Source organism: Hypanus sabinus, chromosome 7, assembly GCF_030144855.1.
Source record: "Hypanus sabinus isolate sHypSab1 chromosome 7, sHypSab1.hap1, whole genome shotgun sequence".
Taxonomy (NCBI): domain Eukaryota; kingdom Metazoa; phylum Chordata; class Chondrichthyes; order Myliobatiformes; family Dasyatidae; genus Hypanus; species Hypanus sabinus.
In genome coordinates this window covers 170928004-170949687 of record NC_082712.1, presented here as the reverse complement: position 1 = coordinate 170949687, position 21684 = coordinate 170928004, and the positions used below count along the sequence as shown (strand labels likewise).

Sequence of the window (21684 nt, the reverse complement as noted above, 5' to 3'; positions counted from 1 at the left end):
TCCCACCCTCCCTGGATCAAGGCCCAATTGTCCAGAAACATGAAGGCCTCCCTCCTGTACCAACTCTGCAGGAAATCTGGATGCTGGAAATCCAAGCAACACACTCAAAATGCGAGAGGCTCTCAGCAGGCCTGGCAGCATGTATGAAAAAGAGTGGTCAGAAATTTTGGACTGAGACCCTTCATCAGGACTGGAAGGAAAAACAGATGGTAAGAAAGTGGGTAGAGCAGGAGAAGAAACAAGATGATGAGGTGAAACTGGGACAGGGGAAGGTGAAGTCAAAAGCTGGGAAGTTGATTGGTGAAAGAGACACAGGCTGGAGAAGGGGGGGATTTGGTAGGAAAGGACAGAAGGCCATGGAAGAAAGAAAAGGGGAAGAAGCACCAGAGGGAGGTAATGGGCAGATAAGGAGAGGAGTGGGAATGGTGGGGGGGGGTGGGTGGAGGGGTTGAGTGGCATTGCATTATTGGAAGTTTGAGAAATCAGTGCTTATGCCATCAGATTGGAAGCTACCCGGATGAAATATAAGGTGTTACTCCTCCAAATTGAGTGTGGCCTCATCGCGACAGTAGAGGGGGCCATAGATTGACATGTCAGAATGGAAATGGGAAGTGGGATTAAAATGGATGGCCACTGAAAGATCCTGCCTCTTCTGACAGAGGGAGCATAGGTGTTCGGCAAAACAGTCTCTAAATCTACGTCAGGAATCACCAATATACAGGAGGCCATACCAGGAGCACTGAATATCGTAGATATCTCCAAAAGACTCACGGGTGAAGTGTTGCCGCACCTGGAAGGACTGTGTGGGGCCCTGAATGTTAGTGCAGGAAGTGGTGTAGGAGCAGGTGTAGCACTTGTTCTGCTTACAAGGATAAGTGCCAGGAGGGAGTTAAGTGGGGAGGGACGAATGGACAAGAGAGTCCATAGGGAATGATGGTTGCGGAAAGCAGAAAGTGGGGAGGGAAAAATGTGGGATTTTCTTAGCGATGGTGGAAATTACAGAGAATTGTGTGCTGAGCGTGGAGGCTGGTGAGGACATGAGGAATACTATCCCTGGTAGGGTGGCAGGAGAATGGGGTGAGGACAGACGTGTGCAAAATGAAGAGATGCAATTGAGGGCAGTGATGGTGGAGGAAAGGAAGCCCTTTTCTTTGAAGAAGGAGGACACTTCCTTTGTTCTGGAATGAAAAGGCTCATCCTGAGAGCAGATGTGTTGGAGATGGAGGAATTAAGAGAAGGGAATGCCATTTACAAGTACCAGGGTGAGAAGAGGTAGCTGTGAGGGTTAGTGGGTTTATAATGGACAACAGTAGAAAAGTTGTCTCCAGAGACAGTGGTTGAGAAAGGGTAGGGAGGTGTCTGAAATGGACCAGGGAAATTTGAGGCAAAGTTGATGAGCTCCACATATGTGCAAGAAGCAGTACCAATTCAGTCATCGCTGTAGCACAGGAAAAGTTCGGGAGGTAGGCTTGCAACAAGTAGCCGATAAATATGCAGGCATAGCTGGGACCCATGTGAGTGCCCATGGCTGCACCTTTTGTTTGAAGGAAGTGGGAGGAGCCGAAGGAGAGATTATTGAGACTAAGGACAGGTTCTGCCAGATGGAAGAGAGTGGTGGTGGATGGTAACTGGTTGGGCCTGGTGTCCAGAAGAATTGGAGGGCTTTGATGCCTTCCTGGTAGGGGATGAAGGTGTATTGGGACTGGACATCTATAGTGAAAATAAGATGCTCAGGGCCAGGGAATTTGAAAGCATTGAACAGAAACAATGGGTCTACCTGGATAGGTAGGTTTGTGAATCTTGGGTGGGAGGTAGAAATGGGAGGTGCAGGGTGAGGGAGCTATGAAATTGGTAGCATTGGATGGGAGATCCCCAGAGATAATAAGGCCTGTGATGGTGTTGGACACAATGGCCTGATACTCCTTATTGGGGTCCTGTTTGAGTGGTAAATAAGAGGAGGTGTCTGACAGTTGTCATCGGGCCTCAGCAAGGACAAGGTTAGCTTGCCAGACTACTGCAGCACCCTCCTTATCTGTGGGTTTGATGGCGGTGTTAGGATTAGTGCAGAGAAAGTGGAGAGAGTGGAAAGAGAAAGGGTGAAGTTGAGATGGTTGATAACCAGTCGGCAACTAGCAATGAAAAGATCTAGAGCAGGCAGAAGACCAGAATGGTGTGTCCAGGAAGAGGAGGAAGGTTGAAGATGGGGGAAAGAACTATATGTGTGGGATGAAGAGTCCTTGCCAAAGAAGTAGGCACAGGGACAGTGGCAGCAGAAGAAAAACTCAATGTCATGGTGAGCATGGATCAGAGGTGTGGGTACAGGGGGACAAAGGTGAGGCCCTTACTCAGGACAGAATGTTCTGCCTCAGAGAGGGTCCATCAGCTTTATCAGGGTTATTCAGTTTGTGCAATCCTTTAATCTTCCCATATATCTGGTTGCCATTGAATCTTTGTACATCACCCTTCCGGCTGCAGTTCAGTCTGTATCTTGCTTCTGTCAGGAAGTTGCTTACCACTTATTGCATAAAAATGTTTTCGTTTGTGTTGCCTCCTGATTCATTTGGTCATTACTTCAAATTTGCACTTTTTTAAGTAGTGTCCCTGTCAGCCATTGGATCAATTTTTTTTTGTTTACTGTAAGCCTTTATTTAATAACCTTGTATATATGTCTTCGTTGATCACCTTTGTTCTAGGGAAGTGCAATCCCAGCTCTGCTACAACAGTTCAAAGCTATTCTCCATGTTTTGCTCTTTACCTCATATTTTTCCTGTCAATCATTTTTGATTTAAAAACATAGAAAACCTACAAGAGTACAGGCCCTTTGGCCCACAAAGTTGTGCTGAACATGTCCCTACCTTAGCAATTACTAGGTTTACCTATAGCCCTCTATTTTTCTAAGCTCCATGTACCTATCCAAAAGTCTCTTAAAAGACCCTATCGTATCCGCCTCCAACACTGTTGCCGGTGGCCCATTCCACACACTCAGCATTCTGCGTAAAAAAAGAAAACAACTTACCCCTGACATCTCCTCTGTACCTGCTCCCCAGCATCTGTGTCCTCTTGTGGCAACCATTTCAGCTCTGGGGAAAAAGCCTCTGACTATCCACATGATCAGTGCCTCTCATCATATTTGGTGATCTTGTTTTCTTGAAATAGGCAATGATTACTTCCCATTGACAACAGTCTGTGTAATTTAGCAATATTTTCTTATGCAATTTCTAATGTCTCTCTGTCCTGTTTCAATTTTGAATTCATTACCCTGTTCACTAGACCAAAGGAAATTAATTATAGTACATTTCATGATTCCACGCTTTTTTAAGAAATTCTGGTTTTTAAGGACATAAATTCAGAAATTCCATTCTCACTAAATTATTTGCTCTTTTTGAATCTGCTATTTATTAAGGAGACTTTGTTAGAAGAATGAAGAAACTAACACAGTTCTAAAGTAAGTTTTGACAATCATTACAGATTGGTTAGAAAGTATTGCTTTATTGTATGCCCAGTTGAATGTTGATTTCCCCAAGTAAATAATTTGGAAGAATCTACCCCCTTCCATCCTCAGTTATAACAGTAAGAGCTTTGTAAAATGTTTTGCATAGGATGCACCATTTGGTGACCTAAATAAAGATGATTATTTTTTTCTCTGAATGCATCATGCAGATCCCACTGTTCTATTTGCTTATGTCACCAGTTAGGACAGGGGTTCCCAACCTGGGGTCTGTGTACCCCTTGGTTCATGGTAGGGGTCTATGTCATAAAAAAGTTGTGAACCCCTGATTGAAAACTTATTTTTTAATAAAAAGTAAAAATTTATTAGACTTTAAGAAAAATTTGAATCATGGTATTTCATGCTGGAACACAGTTTCCCCAGCAATCTTAATTTTTAAAATATGTTTGAACAGCTTCAAGAATTTAGCGCTCATTGTATAATATTTTGCCTTCTGGCTAGTGCATATATGGCTGCTGTGGTTAATTTTTGGATCATGTCAAAAAAATGAAGCTATTTAGTGATGGCAATATTTCAAATGTCATTCACGTAGTTTAAAGTTTTTGTTTGTGACTTTATTCCCTAAACGTTATACAGATCTTATGGGCACCAGTTGTTTCAATATTTGAGCTACAATTGAGTCTGAACAGCAATAATCAAAGCAGACTCCTCTGACCTCATGTAATGTATTTCTGGAATTCAAATAATTGGCCTAACAACTACAAGTGTAGTCTTTATCTCCAGGTATGACTTGAGTCAGTGCAGTTATACATTGATTGCAGTTTTGCTGTGTGTCCTTGCTGCTGCTTGTGATCAAGTACAATCATGGTATTGAGGTACACAGGTCATGGATTTAAGTTTCAATGTTCATGTTTTGATTAAGACTGAAATCTGGAACAGAGTGGCCCTGGCAAATCTTGGTAAGCAGATGACTACTTCTGTCATTTTTCAGATAATTTAGTAGACCTGCTAAGTGTGTACTGCATTATCTTTTAAAATGTGTGACAGTGGAGCTATCTTTAAACTGTTCTTTTCAAGCTGGAGTCCTAGTTGGATGCAGTGTGTAATTACTTGGGTTGTTTAATATTAGATTTTGTCATGGATTTATGAGGTTGATGTTTGGAAACAGTAAACATTTTGATGGTGTTGATATTTTAACACATATATATTGGAGTGGTTGCTGTGTTTATTTTTAAATCCAGGTACTTATAACTGAGGACTATACCTCCCAACTTTTAGCTGTTTTTGGCACAGCTTGCATCTTCCTGAAGGAGTTTGATTGGTTACAGAAGAGCTAACCTCCCTTTACCTTTGCTTTTTGTTATCTATCTGCTCTGACAGGCAGTGGCCACCTTCAGCAACTGGCAAAATTAGGTATCTGCTGCAAAAGAGCTTAATGTTAGATGGTAATGAATTATGACCACAGTTGAACTTCAAGGCTGCCAACATCTTCTACTAGTAGAGCAAGTAGCCCTTGCAAGTTACATTGGATGCTACCTGTAAGAGAATTTGAAGCCATTGTGGACTTCTGTGATGAATTGGAGGAGGAACAAGTCAAGTTAAGTATTTGTTGTCTGCATTGAACACATTCCACACTTCTTTATATCTAACTACAGTAACTGGTTTGTGGCAAAGCACAGATGTACTTCCATTCCCACTTTTAATTAAACTTCTGTTTTTTGGGGGCAGCCTATGAAGGTGCTGGGAACTGCCAGATGTTAGTAGCTTTATTTTTGAGGGATGTATTTGGACTGGTTTCAAAGCTAATTAAATGTATCTTTCTTATGGTTTTACTGAAAACATTGTGTTAGAACCATACCTTAGTATTATTGCCTCTGGTGGAAATTATGACACCTTGTTGCATGACCTCCAATTAACACCAGAAGTACCATGGGAACAAAAGTCACAATATGCAGTGATTTAGTTTATTTAAGATAAGATTAGTTTTATTTGCTACACTTTCATTGAAACATACAGTGAAATGTGTTGTTTGCTTTGAGTCAAATCAGTGAGAATTGTGCTGGGCAGTCTGCGATTGTTGCTATGGTTTTGGTGCTAAAATACTATGCCCACAACTTACTAAGTGTATGCTCTACATTTAGAGGAACAACTTTGGCAGCATCTGTGGAGAGAGAAACAAAGATTTTGCTTTTAAATGAATCGCCCTTCAACAGAACTGATTGCTCAACTGTATTATCTCAAATAGAATGTCAAATTGATTGGGTAAGCATTGAACTGAGGAAGGGTATGAGACCCAGTTTACATTAATTACAAGTTTGCTCCATTTTAGTAAATACTTGTTTCGCAGTCATTTGGGGTCCAGGGTGTCTTGCTTCTCCTTGGTACTGTTGGTTCAGAATTATTTGGAGAGTACCTTGCAGAGTCATAGACTCTGCTACAGGTTGTTTTTGATGGGGTGAATGAGTGGATTGTTTAGAATATTTTTGTTTCTGAATGGTCTGTGTTCTCATCAGAGAGATTTGAGAATATCTTTTAAGTCTCTTGTGTATATCCTCCTGCAAATCGTCTGCCACGTGGAGCTTGGAGTGGAATTTGTATTTCAAGAAATAAACCCAGAAAATGTTAGAAGCATTCAACTGATCAGGGAGCATCTATGGAAAAGAAAATGGGTGTCTTACTTGATTTCCACAGTGCTACTTCACCTGTTGAGTGCTCCCAGTATTTTCTGTTTTTATTTATGGTTTCCATCATTTGCTGTTTCTTTTATAACTTTTTATTGCTTCCTCTTTTAAAAGCTTGGTGTCAGACATGAGAATAAGGTGACTTATACATAGAATGTAGTTCAGTACAATTGGACCTTGATGTTACCATGGCAAAATATGCTGATGTTGGATTACCAATGGATTTGGAGGAATTGGTCCAAGTGATGTTTGTAATTCTTCTATAGTGTTTTGAACAGAATGTTGTTATCCACATCTCTAATGCAGATGGAGAATTGGAAGTGTTGTTGATGGGTTTGAGATCTTGGTCTTTGCATGGCTTTTTCAATTGGTGAAACTCTGCATTGGCTCATTGGAGGTGATGATCAATATTGCCTGCCTTTGCTGAGAGGTGGCTCCCAAGATGTTGAAGCTAAACCATCTTTTCAATTTCTCATCATGAATATTGATCATTATAGGAGCAGATTTATAGAATCTATTGAATACTCAGTGCAAGTTCCATCGCTGCGTGTTATGAGGAAGGAGCTAGCAGTAATTGCCTCTGAATGTATATATAGGTAAACAGCCTCTATATACTGTAAATTGAAGACTGAAATTGGACTGAACTTAGTGCTAGAAGCAATGTTTAAAAAACAAAAACAGTTCTTGATTAGTCCTGTACATTAATTCCACTGTAACAGGTAACTTGGAAATGAGAAGCAATGTTGCCTTAAGGATGATTGAGAAGGGGGGGTTGGTGCAGTAACGTGCCCTGCTTAGTTTCAGGCTACACTCGGATTGAGTGGACCTATTACATGTCATTGTGGTCATTGAGCAACTACATCGTCTGTAACTTTGAAAAATACTTTTATAAGGTAATAACAACGTGGTTATAAGTTTGTGTTCATAATGAAGTACAGTTGCAAGAAAACGTTTGTGAACCTTTTACAATTACCTGGTTTTCTACATTAATTACTCATATATAATGGCCTGATCTTCATCTAAGTCACAATAATAGACAAACACGATCTGCCAAAACTAACAACACACAAACAATTGTACTTTTCATGTCTTTATGAACGCATTGTTTAATCATTCACAGTCTAGGCTGGAAAGGTATGCATACCTTTGTATGTAATAACTGGTAGAACCTCTTCTAGCAACAATAACCTCCACCAAACATTTCCTGTAACTGCTGATCAGACTTGCACAATGACGAGGAAAATTTTCAACCATTTCTTCATAGAAAACTGTTTCAGTTCATCAGTATTTCTGGGATGCCGTGTATGAACAGCCCTCTTCAGGTCATGCCACTGCATCTCAATTGGGTTAAGGTCTGGACTGTGACTTGGCCACTACAAATCACAAATGTTCTTCTTTTTAAACCGTTCTGTTGTTGTTACTTCTGTGCTGCCCTGACGTTCTGTAAAAGTCTTGATATGTTTTTGAATTCATTGTTCGCAAGCTGTCCCAATCCTGAGGCACCAAAACCACTCCAATCCATGATGCTCCTTCCACCATGCTTCATGGTTGGGATGAGATTTTGGTACTGGTGTGCAGTGTCCTTTTTCTCCCAAAAATTTCTGCCAAAATGTTCAACTTTATTTCATCTGTCCACATGAACATTGTCCCAGAAGTGTTGTGAAACATCCAGGTGGTCTTTTGCAAAATTGAGATGTGCAGCAATTTTTTTTTTTGGGAGACAGTGGTCTCCTCCATGTTGTCCTTCCATGAACACCATTCTTGCTTAGTGTTTTTCTTATGGCGGACACAGGAACAGAGTCTTTTGTAAGTTCTAGAGCTTTCTGCAGGTCTTTTGCTGTTACCCTTGGGGTTTTTTTTCACCAGCATTGCACAATGTGCTGTTGGTGTGATCTTGGCAGGACATCCATTCCTAGGGAGAGTAGCAACAGAATTGGATTTCCTCCATTTGTAGACAGTTTCTCTTACTATGGAGTGATGAACACTCAGGTCTTTAGAAATGCTTTTGTAGCCTTTTCCAGCTTTATGCATCTCTACAACTCTTCTAAGGCCCTCTGAAAGTTGTTTTAATTGCGACATGGTGTACATAAGTAGAAGTTTGATGAGAAGAGCAAGCTCTGTCAGTAACATGATTTTGTGTGTCTTTTTTATAGATCAGGGCTCCTTTGCAACCCACACCTCCAATCATTGGTTGTAGCCGCTGACTCCGAATAGCTTTTGTAGAAGGCATTACCCTTGAGATTCACATAGACTGTGATTGTTTAAATGGTGTACTCAGTATAGACGAGAAGAAGTATACTTGTGATTTATTAGTTTAGGCAGATTGTGTTTGTCTATTATTGTGACTTAGATGAAGATCAGACCACATTTTAGTAGTAATTAGTGCAGAAAACCAGGTAATTGCATAGGTTCACAACTTTTTCTTCCAACTATATAGTAAAATGTTCTTTCCCCTCATTTTGATTTGACCTTTTCCATGATCAAACCAAATCTCTTATGAATTGGAACCAATACCTTTGTACTCTACCTTGTGTGATTAAGCAGAATTCACATCTAATGATTATTTTCAAACTGCATCAAATAGTTTGCACTTACAGTGGTCTCCTGAGAGATGGGAAATATTGCACTGCCACTGCAAGTTTAATTTTGCTTTAATAATTCACAAATAAATAATACATGGAACAAATAAGCTGGTTCAATAATTAAGCTTGAACTGAAAATTTCAGTTACTAAGAAAATAAGGTCTATTTTGCTTCATTTCAGAATTTTTGGAAGTGATAATCATGTAACTCCTTTGAAGCTTAAAGGCAGATGGGTAGGCAAGCTCTCTGCAAGAAAATCTTTAAATTCTAAGGGTACTTTTATTTCTAACAAGCCGTGAGAATTAGTTTGACATTCCATTTTGCTTTCAGTACTGTGTGTAGATTTTAGATGGTGTTAAATTGGAGATTTGTCCGGTGATCTCAATACCAAAAATACATTGTTTTTTAAAAATCTTTTCTTGCCTACCTGTAAAGGGTCATTTACTTGCACTCAGTGGTTAGCGTTAATTGAAATACCATAAGTTAGATAACTTTTTTTTTAAACTCTTTATTTCAACCCGAAGAAACATCTATCTAATGTTTTTATCTTGTGGACTGACTGACTTGGTTCACCATTCAAACCAAAATGTCCTTTATATCATAGAACATAGAACAGTACAGCACTGTATGTCCCTTCAGCCCATAATGTTATGCCACCCTTTCAACCTATTCCACATTCTAACCCTTCCTAACTATATACCCCATAGCCCCTTCTTCTTTCATCCATGTGCCCATCTAAGAATCTTTTAAATGTCCCTGATGCATCAGCCTCTACCACCACCCCCAGCAATGCATTCCAGGCACTTAACACTCTATGTTCTTTTAAAAAAAAAAGTTACCCCTAATATCTTCTCTAAAATTTCCTCCACTCATCTTAAAATAGTGTCGTCTGTTAGTTGCCAATGCCATCATGGAGGGAAAAGGTGATGCAAGTCCACTGTATGCCCATTATCTTGTACATCTCTATCAAGTCACCTCTCCTTCTTCACGTCGTTGTTTTACAAGTGTAAACAAAAGGTTATAAATGTTTGATTTATCACTATATGTAATACACTAATATTGATCTGAGTGGTCATTTCAAAGCCCACTACTTATTGTCTGTTTTGAGTAAATTTTACTGAAATTGAGCTCTCAGAATCAACAAACTTATTCGTAAGGCCAGTGATGTTGAGGCCAGGGGTGGAACTGGACTCTCTGACACCTATCCACTCCATAATGTACTGGTTAGTCACAGGAGTACATTCAGCCAGAGACTCACTCCACCGAGATGCAACACTGAGCGTCATAGGAAGTCATTCCTACCTGCAGCCATCAAACTTTACAACTCCTCCCTCACAGTGTCAGACACACTGTGCCAATAGGCTGGTCCTGGACTTATTTCCACTTGGCATGATTAACTTATTATTTAATTATTTATTGTTTTATATTGCTGTATTTCTTCACTATTCTTGATTGGTGCGGCTGTAACGAAACCCAGTTTCCCTCGGGATCAATAAAGTATGTCTGTCTGTCAATGGTATCCAAATTTGTTACAGATTGCAGGATCAATGTACCCAAATATAAAGTGGATTCTGATTAATTAGGCCATCAGTTAATTAGGATAACTGCTCATTTGGAGCAATTCTTACAGAACAAAAGCTAATTGAGAAAGTAGCCATGATTCTCTTCATTTCTTTGAGACAATGTGTTGCTTTTGGGACAGGAAACATTTGCTGAACGGTTTCTAACTAGCGCCAGTCACGTGCACTTGAATAGCCGTTAGACACTACATCGTGTTTAGAGCAGACAGTTTTTAAATAGCATCAGTAGTGTGTGTTCAAAAAGCAGGTGATTTTTGTCACTGATAGTTGGTGAGAAATAAGCAGTAAGATAATTCAGAACTGTTTCACTCAAAGTGATTTCAAGCATTCAGGCTTCAAGAGGCCAGAAACGGCTGGGAGTGAATCTGAAAATTTTTTTGCTACTTAAACAAACTAGATGAACTACTTAAACTAGATGAATTTGAAGGTAATGACAATCATCTTGAATGTTATACAGGTGGCCCCCGTTTTTCGAGCGTTCGCTTTACGACAGCTCGCTGTTACGAAAGACCTGCATTAGTACCTGATTTCGCTAACCAAAGAGGATTTTCTCTTTTACAAAAAAAAGTCGCCCGCTTTATACATGTGTTTACCCGAGGAAAAATTGCCATGACTGTGAAGCCTGATGCGGGCAGTTGTGTGCACGTGCATAGGCGTGTACGTGCGTATGTTTTCTCCAAATTGATTTCAGCTCGCTGTCTCTCTGCTTTTGATAAGTGAGACTACACCGTGCATACAATATTTCTACTTTATATAAACTGTATATTTATCATATCATTCCTGCTTTTACTATATGTTCGTGTTATTTTAGGTTTTTTTATGTGTTATTTGGTAGGTTATTTTTTGGATCTGGGAACGCTCAAAAATTTTTCCCATATAAATTAATGGTAATTGTTACAACATTTCAGCTTACAAACAGTTTCATAGGAACTCTCTACCTTTGGAGAGCGGGGGAACCTGTAACAAAATGAAGATTTGGAGGATGCAATTATCAAAAGCACTGTATGAAGGTAGTCCATTATCTGCACTAGATGCCTGGGCTGATCTGGTTCATTTACAATCAGTCAAAAGTACAAAGCAGCATGCACTGGATGAATTCCTTTGTCAAGAACTATGAGAAACTAATACACAGTTTAGAGTTTAAATTAGAGAAACTTATTTATAGTACTGTTGTAGTATTGGTAGTGTTCCAATTTATTCTGTATTTCATTTAAATACATAATTTGTAACCCACTTAAAATGAGTTTTTCTTTTATACCTTTTTAACTATTTCCATGAAACTTTGGCTAACTGGGGCAGATGTTTAATTCGGCCAAAATATATTGGAGTCGATGTATCCCAATTAACTGCAATCCACTGTATATATGTATCTTCATATTTCATTAAGTTTCCTATCCACAAATATAAAGGTCAGTCTTCAACATGGGAACTATCTTCGATACTATACCATGTGCTCATAGTAAAGCTCTTGACAATCGGGGCACCAAGGTTTGAAATTCAATCCTGGCGTCTTCTGTAATCCTTTCCAAAGAATGCAGCGGTTTCCTCCCACAGTCCAAAGACATACCAGTTAGGTTAATTGGTCATTGTAAATTATCCCTTAATTAGGTTAGAGTTAAATCGTGGGGTGTGGTGGGGGGTATCCAAGGTTGCTGAGCGGTGCGGCTCAGAGAGCCAGAAGGGCCTAGACCACACTGTATCTCTAAATAAATTAATTAGATAAATCAAATAAATAAATTATTAAAACCTGACTTTCATTATGAAGCTGTCTTTTGCCACTATCCTATGTTTAGCTGTTAATAATGGCTGAGTTTGGATTCTGAACTTTTTGCTTTAACCAGATGAAAGATGTTATGGTTTGTTACTCGTCTTTCCACTTAATCTAAGTAAGTTGTTTGTTTAGTTAAACCCTTGCTAAATAGCAAAGTCAAGGAACACCATCTTAAAGTAACAGTTGATCGTTGTCATGAGAATCATAATTAATGGCACTTAATGTTTTGCTTGCAAGTAACAAGTGGGGTTAAGTTGAAGATATTTGTTATCAGCAGTTGTTAATACTGTTAGGCTACAATAATTCAAGAGGGTATGCTATTTATAAATTTACAGTTAAGATCAGTGTCAGAGATTGGTGGAATTAAATTAGCATTTCACTTGTGCAGGCATGGAGCAACAATATTGGATAACTAGACCACAAGGTAGATTAAAATTCTGTAGTTAGAAATTCTGAACATGTGAATTTGCTGAAATGTCAGTGAGAAATTATCTGAAGAAATGCTTTCTCTTGTGTACTGGCTCTATCTGATAAGCCCATTATTTTGCAGCAGTTTATGTAATTTAAGTGACACTGCCATATCCAATTGCCTGTAATCACTATTTTTGTAACATCTATTTTAGATTTACTTTAATCCATGCTTCCATCTGTCTTCCAACGATGCTAGCACAGATTCAGTATCTCAATGTTAAATGATTAATACTTTTCATTGGAATGAGCGAACTGGGAGAAGTAGAGTTGGTTCCAGAATAGATGGAAACAGTCTTCCGTCCTTGAAAGCTGTTATCCTAACATCTAGTTCACTTTAAAAACTCCAGAAGTTGATGGAAGGATGGGCACACCAAGTCAAATCACTTTGTATTGTCATTTCGACCATAATTGTTGGTACAGTACACATTAAAAACGAGACATTTTTCAGGACCATGGTTCTACATGAAACAGTACAGAAACTACACTGAATATACAAGACAATAGCTGTTAATAATGGGCAGATCCAAGATGGCGGCGCAACGAAGCTTGCAGTGACCTCTCTGGAACTGATTATCTGTTATTTGTGAAGTGGGGTGCCGTGCGCAATCATAATCGATTGGAAACGGACGTGGAACCACGGAGAAACATCGGGCAATTCCAGGAAGACCACCTTCGTTGCTGCTGCTACTGTGAGGTCTGGGTCTCTGCTGGGAAGAACAGGCCCCCAGTCCTCGGGGTCGCATTGCTGATGGCCGTTGGCGGGGCTGTCTTAATACGCTCAGCAGAGGATGGTGCTCAGAGAAGCTGTGTCGGAGGGGATGGTCATCGGCTTGGAGGTTCGACAGACTCTGAGTCCTTTCGACGGACTCAGGTTGCTTTCGGTGTGTGCTGCATCTGCGAGGTTGAGCTGGACGGCGCCTTGGAAGTCCATAGCGGGGGTATTCCCTTCTGCTGCCGGCGTGGGATGGCGAGTCTGTCGGGACCCTGGGGACTTGTGGAAACTGTGGTGGTTTCTTTTGAACTTACAGTCCTTTAACACCTTGGACTATTTTTACTGTGCCCATAGTCTGTTTTTTTTTATCAATTATGCTATTGTTTGCACTGTTGTAACTATTTGGTTTTGTGCAGGTCTTGTAGATTTAGTTTTTGGTCTTGTTCTTGTCTGGTGGATTTGGAGCTCCTTTCCGGGAAATGCGCTAGACGGTAGCGCAATATTAATACACAGCAGCCTCTCCGGACTCTGGATTGGAGATTGCCAAACGTTACGTGGATTTTCTGGTGTAGTCTGTTTTGTCATATGCTTTTGTGATATCATTCTTTAGGAATGTTGTCTCGGTTTTTTAACTGCATTGCATTTGTGGTTTCTAAATGACAATAAACTGAATCTGAATAGACACAATAGAGGGCAGTAAGTTGGCTCTGGGTATTGAGGAGTCTGACAGCTTGGGGGACAAAACTGTTACATAGTCTGGCTGTGAAAGCCCGAATGCTTCAGTGCCTTTTTCCAGATGGCAGGAGGGAGAAGAGTTTGTATGAGGGGTGCAGGGGCCCTTCGTAATGCTGTTTGCTTTGCGGATGCAGTGTGTAGTGTAAATGTCTGTAATGGCGGGAAGAGAGACCCCGATGATCTTCTCAGCTGACCTCACTATCCACTGCAGGGTCTTGCAATCCGAGGTGGTGCAATTTCCGAACCAGGCAGTGATGCAGCTGCTCAGGATGCTCTCAATACAACCCCTGTAGAATGTGATGAGGATGGGGGTGGGAGATGGACTTTCCTCAGCCTTCACAGAAAGTAGAGACACTGCTGGGCTTTCTTTGCTATGGAGCTGCTGTTGAGGGACCAGGTGAACACCAGGAAATTTTGTGCTCTTCACGATCTCTACCGAGGTGCTCTGTATACAAAAGATTCTTATCAAATTTCCACCAAGTGTATGGGGCAGTAGCTTTGGTGGTAATGAAACAATTTATATTGTCCCGAAGAAGGGTCTTGGCCTGAAATGACGACTGCTTACTGTTTTCCATAGATTCTGCCTGATCTGCTGAGTTTCTCCTGCATTTTGCGTGTGTTGCTTTGGATTTCTAGCCGCTGCAGAATTTCTTGTGTTTGTAATCTATGTTCTTGCCAGTTTTGTATTCACTAGAATTTTAATTACTTTATTCTTCATTAAGATGATCTGAACAATTAACATTTTATCTGTGCTGGGGTTTTGTAGAGAAAGTGACATTCCAACTATAATCCTAAGCATAATTTTTTTTTCTTTTTTAAGCTGGGATATATGTAAGTAAGTACATATTTGGCACAGCATTGTGGGCCAAAGGGTCTCTATTGTGCTGAAGGTTTTCTGTTTCTATGTTTCTCTGTAATTGCTAAAAATTAGCCCTGTGTGGAAAAGTATTAACTTCATTGAAAAATATTCTATCATGACTAATGAGTCTAGAATTCCTGATTATCCTTGAACAGATTGGTTTGCTAGGCAATTTCAAAGGCCATTTAGGTGTCAACCAGATTAGTGAATCTGATGTCACATCTAGGAAGACAAGTTTCCCCTTTGGAGAACCAAGTATTTTTTTTGGTAATGCAGCAGTTTTGTGGTTGTCATCATGAATAACTAATTTCTTAGAAAGATCTGGACTATTCCTTAAACTTAAATTCCACTGTTGCTGCAACGAGATTCAATTTCCGGTTTTTATATTTTTCAATCAGACCTCTGATTTGTAGCCTAGTAACTTGATCATTCCGCCATTCATTTAACTTTAGCACATTTGTTCAAACTAAAACAGCTTATATTATGGTGAAAGAGCTATATACACTGTCGGAATAATACATGTGACTGTTCATAATAGAATTTTAGCCTCTATAAACCTAAAAATCAAAATTCTGCAAGTTTGAGAGCCTAGTAATGAAGTTCAGTGTTTACTTTCACTATTTGGTTCACTTTCATTATTTGATTGGGTAATCAATGCCACATAAATGCTTCAACGATTGAACAGAATAGCAAATTAGGCAGCATCTCTGGAAAGAAAAACAGAATTAATCTTTCACATCAAAGCCCCTTCATCAGACTTGGCAGTTAGCATTTATTTCTCTTTCTAATAATGCTCCCTGTTCTTTTGAGTGTTTCCAGCATTGTCTGTTAATTTCACATTTCCAGCATTTACAGTATTGTATTTATTACTCGTATTTTACATTTAATCATTTAACAATATTTTTATGGAATCCTCGTATAAATTTCCAGTACAGAATAAGGCAGTTTGGAGTATTGTGGCCATTCTGGTAAAGTGGGTTAATTCTACTTCCCGACTCTGTCATATCCTGGAAGTTATGGCTTTACAAAGGCTCAACTGGGCACTTCTAAAATGTGATGAAAATTTCTCCAAAATCCTTTCCAGCAACTAATTCCCAACCCCACCACTTGAGTGAACCATTTTGCTTAACTCTTCTGTGATCCTTCTACTATTAAAACTCTCTCTTCACCACCAATAAGTACCTGTCCCCTCTGCAAAGAGCAGTGTGTTTTCATCTTGTTTTGGTCTTTAATAATTTTCTATACCTCCCTAAATCTCCCTAGTTAACTTTTATTCCAAAGAAAGTACCCCATGCTGGTTAAACTTTATTCATTATTGGAATGTTCCAGAACTGGCATATTGTTCTTGTAGTAATGGAATTTTCCACCGACTGTTCAGAATCTGGTTCATGATGATTTAAAGTGAAGAATGTGCAATTTGCAATGGCTTGATCAGTATTTTATGAAGCTTCAGTATAATCTCTGGATCTTGTATTCTGTGCCTCTAAATCAAAAATGTTTTCCATTTGATAAGTCATATATTGAATATTTCTTGTGAAATAAGTATTTTATACATGCATTTACTCATTGCATGCGATTTATGTAGTAGATTTGTAAATGCAAACATATATCAGTGATCTTAAGAGTTTTTAAACTAAGTGCATATGAATAAGAGACAGAGGAGTTAAAAGGACATTTATTTATACATTCAAGCAATATGTACTGTACTTCCTTACATCAAAGGTGAGGACATTTGGCCCATTGAGTCAATGCTGATTCTCAGAACAATATTGTCATTCCCTGTGTATTTTCCAATAAGCCGTTCTGTCACGTGCTCAATAGACTTCCCACAATTTTCTAACCAACCACATGATTTACATGGCCACTTAACTTACAGCCTTGCTAAGGGAAGTGGAAGGAAAGTTGAGATTTTGGGAGTGGGGGAGGTGGGGTGGTATTGAGTGGGGTGATTCCATACAGTGACAGTTACAGTGATACGCTATCACAGAGACTGTGCATGAAAATGAAGGAAGATTCTTTTTCCAAATCATGGTTCAACTACAACTTTCGCTTTGCACAGAACTCCACCTTGTGGATTTTTGCACACATTTCTCATGGTTTTAAGTCACACTTGGGGACCCTGTTTGACAAACTTCCTCTTTCAAGGCAATAAACCCCGTCGGTGTATCTATTTCCACCAAATCAAATATATGTTATTTTGAAGGTCTTGATCCTGCACAGAAAGAGAAACAAAATGTGTCCAAGTGTTGGTAAACTAATCTGCTGTGCAATAGTACAGTCAAATTTTATGATGTTTTGTGGAAGAAAAATGATAAAGTTTCTCTGAGTAGAGTTTTTAATACCCTATCAATAATTAACTTTCATTAAGAGCGAACTTTTCCATACAATTAGATATTTCATTGGGAATCTATGCAGAATAAAAGCTTTTGTCGCACAGCTGCATTATTAGGAAGTGCATGATCTGGGTTAAGTATTTGCGTTACAGATACAGTAAGGCTATGTGCGTGTGTGTGCATGCAGCAATTACCTTTCCGAATTAACACATTGCAACATTTTGTTGAAGTTACAAATCAATGCCTTTTGCATGCTTATTTTGGTCCCACTCTATTTTTAAAGTTGAGGTTATCTAAAACTCTGCCTCAGCCATAAATCTCATTCACAAATCTCCCCTGTACTCTTTACGTAGACTGGCTCAAAGATGAGTGTTACTTTGATTTGAAAATGCTCATTCCAAATCCTTCATTGTTTGATTGCTAAATAGTTTTATTCTAATTGCTTTGCTCCATTACAAGTGCTATGGCCTTTGGAAGCATTTGTGTTGCTTCAGTTTTGGCTCTTGAACGTATCTTGCCACTATTGTGAGTTGTACCTGCAATTATTAAAGCTCAGGCTCTTTAATTTCCTCCTTAGATGTCTGTCTTCCTTCCTTAAATGTGCTCCTTAAAATCTGCTCTTTTTTAAAATTAAAAAGTAACAAATTTTGTTTGATTATACACCTGTGCAGCTGCTTTTAAGACAATTACTATATTGAAGTTGAGGAGCTTTGATCTGTATTCCGAACTTTTCAGATTGTTGTAATTAATCTTTGGACTTGGATTATAAATTAATGAAATTACATAGAACATAGAAATTTACAGCACATTACAGGCCCTTCGGCCCACAATGTTGTGCCAACCATGTAACCTATTCTAGATACTGCCTAGAATTTTCTTACTACATAGCCCTCTATTTTTCTAAGCTCCATGTACCTACCTAAGAGTCTTTTAAAAGACCATATTGTATGCCCTCCATCACTGTTGCTGGCAGTGCATTCCATGCACCCAACACTGTGTGGGAAAACTTATCTCTGACCACCACCCCCCCACCGTACCTACTTCCAAGCACATTCATGTTAGCCGTTTCAGCCCTGGGGATAAAGCCTCTGGCTGTCCACATGATCAATGCCTCTCATCATCTTGTACATCTCCATCAGGTCACCTTTCGTCCTCTGTCACTCCAAGGAGAAAAGGCCAGGTTCATTCAACCTATTCTCATAAGGTACGTTCTCCAATCCAGGCAACATCCTTGTATAACTCCTCTGCACCCTTTATAGTATCCACATCCTTCTTGTAGTTCAGTACAGAGCAGTGTACTGAATACAGTACTCCCAAGTGAGGTTTAAGATCTTGTATAGCTGTAACATTACCTCACGGCTCTTGAAGTCAATCCCACAGTTGATGAAGGCCAACACAACATAAGCCTTCTTAACAACAATGGCAACCTGCGCAGCCACTTCGAGTTTTCTATGGACACAGACCCCAAGATCTCTTTGATCCTCCACACTGCCAGGAGTTTTACCATTAATATTATATACTGTCTTCAAATTTAACCTGCCAAAATCAACCACTTCACACTTATCTGGGTTGAACTCCATCTGCTTCTTCTCGGCCCAGTGCCGCATCCTATTGATGTCTCTCTGTAATCTTTGACAACCCTCCAGACTTTCCACTACACCCTCAACTTTTGTGTCATCAGCAAGCATACTAACCCACCCTTTTACTTCCTCATCCAGGTCACATATAAAAATCATAAAGAAGAGGGGTCCCAAAACAGATCCCTGCTTAACACCACTGATTAGTGACTTCCATGCAGAATACGATCCATCTACAATCACTCTTTGCCTTCTGTGGGCAAGCCAATTCTGAAGCTACAAAACAAGGTCTCCTTGGATTCTGTGCCTCCTTACTTTCTGAGCCTCGTATGGGGAAACTTATTAAATGCCTTACTGAAAACCATATACACTACATCCACTGCTCTGCCTTCATCAATATGTTTTGTTACTTTCTCAAAGAATTCAGTTAGGCCTGCAAGGCACGACCTACCCTTGACAAAGCCATGTTGACAATCCCTAATCAGATTATGTTTTTTCCAATGCTCATCAATCCTGCCTCTCAGATCTTCTCCAACAACTTGTCCACCACTGAGGTAAGACTCACTGGTCTACAATTTCCTGGGTTTTCTCTACTCCCTTTTCTTGAACAAGGGAACAACCTTTGCAACCCTCCAATCCTCTGGTACTTCTTTCCTTCCTATTGATGATGCAAAGAGGATTGCCAGAGTCTCAGCAATCTCCTTCCTCACGTCCCACAGTAGCCCAGGGTATATCTTGTCTGGACCCAGCAACTTGTCTAATTTAGTGCTTTTCAAAAGCTCTAGCACATCATCTTTCTTAATGTCTGTTTGCTCAAGCATTTCAGTCCACTGTAAGTCATCCCCACAATTGCCAAGGTACTATTCTCTGGTGAATACTAAAGCAAAGTGTTCATTAAGTACCTCCGCTACCTTCTCTGCCTCCATGCACATTTCCACTATTGCACCTGATTGGTCCTATTCTCACATGGCTCATCCTCTTGCTTTTCATGTACTTGTGGAATGACTTGGGGTTTTCCTTAATTCTGCTCACCAAGGCCTTCACATGGCCCCTTCTAGCTCTCCTAATTTCATTCTTAAGCTCCTTCCTGGTAACCTTGTAATTTTCTGGAGCTCTAATAATATCTAGTTTCTTGAACCTTTCATAGGCTTTTCTTTTTAACTATTTCTTTTTGCATTCTTTGTACACTATGGTTCTTTTACCCTACCATCCTTCCATGCCTCAATGGAACATACCTATGCAGAACAGCATGCAAATGTTCCCTGAACATTTGCTTAGATTGACCTATCTTTAGAAATGGATTGGGTATGTAACTGAACTTCATACTCCTGGCATCAGGGTGTTCTTGATTATAAGCTGCTGCTGTTTGCAAATTTCTGGTGGATAACTTGCTCAAGTTTACATTTGACTAGTATTGACAAATCTTTGTGAACCACTTATGTGTGTAAGGAAAGCAATTGGGAACCAGTCACAAGTTTCAAAGAACCACAAATTAAATTAGCAGTGTTACATAGTTACAAACAAATTTTAAAAAAGCTAATATGATTGTTCTAAATATTTTTTTCTTCCAATCAGTTGTCTACACTTGAATTGAATTAAATATACCACATTAGGAAAAGGGCAAGAAAATTTTAATTTATTACAGCAAATCAACTCCTATCAGAAATGGTCTTGTGGTCTTATTGAAAAAGGTTGAGAGGAATAATAAATCAGTCATGATTCAAAGATTGGAGCAGATTCAAAGGGCCAAATGGCCTATTTATGCTCCTCTGCCTTATGGGCTCATGCAAATGTCAATTAAACTTTGCTTCTGGCACCCAACTTTTGTTATGGGCATAGGGATGTGAATTTGATTTCGATTCACATATGTATTTTCTGGGCAGCAGTGTGGGTTGTTCACTAATTAGGTTATAATTACACCATTTTGTGCTGAGCATGTCTTAGTCTACATATGTCATGCTGGTTCAGATCAAATCCTTTTAAGCTGTCCCACTCCTGCCAAATTGTATGTGCTTAAACAGCTTTCAGACAACATGAGGTAATGCCAGGCTGGGTGATATTTAAGTATTATTTGTTGGACGTTTCAGAATCATGTATATTATCACTGACTTATACGGCATGAAATTTGTTGTTCTGTGGCAGCAATACAGTGCAAAGACAAAGTTACTATAAATTACAAAATTAATTGTGCAAAAATGAGAGGAGTAACAAGGTAGTGTTCATGAGTTCATAGACCCCTCAGAAACCTGATGATAAAGGGGAGGAAAGTTATTGCTGAATTGTTGTATGTGGGTCTTCAGGCTCCTATACCACCTTCCTGCTGATAGTAATGAGACGAGGCCAGGTCCTCAATGGTGAGGATCCTTAATGATGGATGCCCTTTCTTGAGCAACTGCCTTTTGAAGATCTCCTGAATGGTGGGGAGGGTTGTGCCTGTGAAGGGAGCTGGCTGAGTCCTCTGCAGTCTCTTGCAATCCTGTACATTGCATCACAGAATTGTATGGAGGCTACAATCAGTCACAATGCTCTCCATTGTACATCTATAGGAATTCTTTGGTAACATAGCAATATCCACAAACTTCTAATGAAGTAGAGCTGTTCTTATGCTTTCTGCATTATTGTGTCAGTGTATTGGGGCCAGAACAGATCCATGGAGATTGTCATTGTCATCTGAAATTTTATCAACAACAGTGATGTCATCTGTGAATTTATGAATGGCATTAGATCTATGATTAGCCAGGCAGTCATGAGTATAGAGAGAGTAGAGCAGTAAGCTAAGCACCCATCCTTGAGGTGCACTCATGAAGGGCTATTATTCCCCCACCTTGTTACATCTGCCCTTGAACTCCTCCTCACTTGGATCCACCCATTGCTTGTTAGCTTCTCCCTCGCCCACCTAAATCACCTCATATTCTGGCTAACTCTTGTTTACACC

At 39.6% G+C, this 21684-nt stretch overlaps 1 protein-coding gene across 5 annotated transcripts in view; it reads left to right on the top strand.

Moving 5' to 3' along the window:
• The window catches only part of qser1 (glutamine and serine rich 1), a 146564-nt gene that overhangs the window by 68978 nt on the left and 55902 nt on the right, over window positions 1-21684 (top strand). The gene's annotated exons all lie outside the window — the stretch shown is intronic.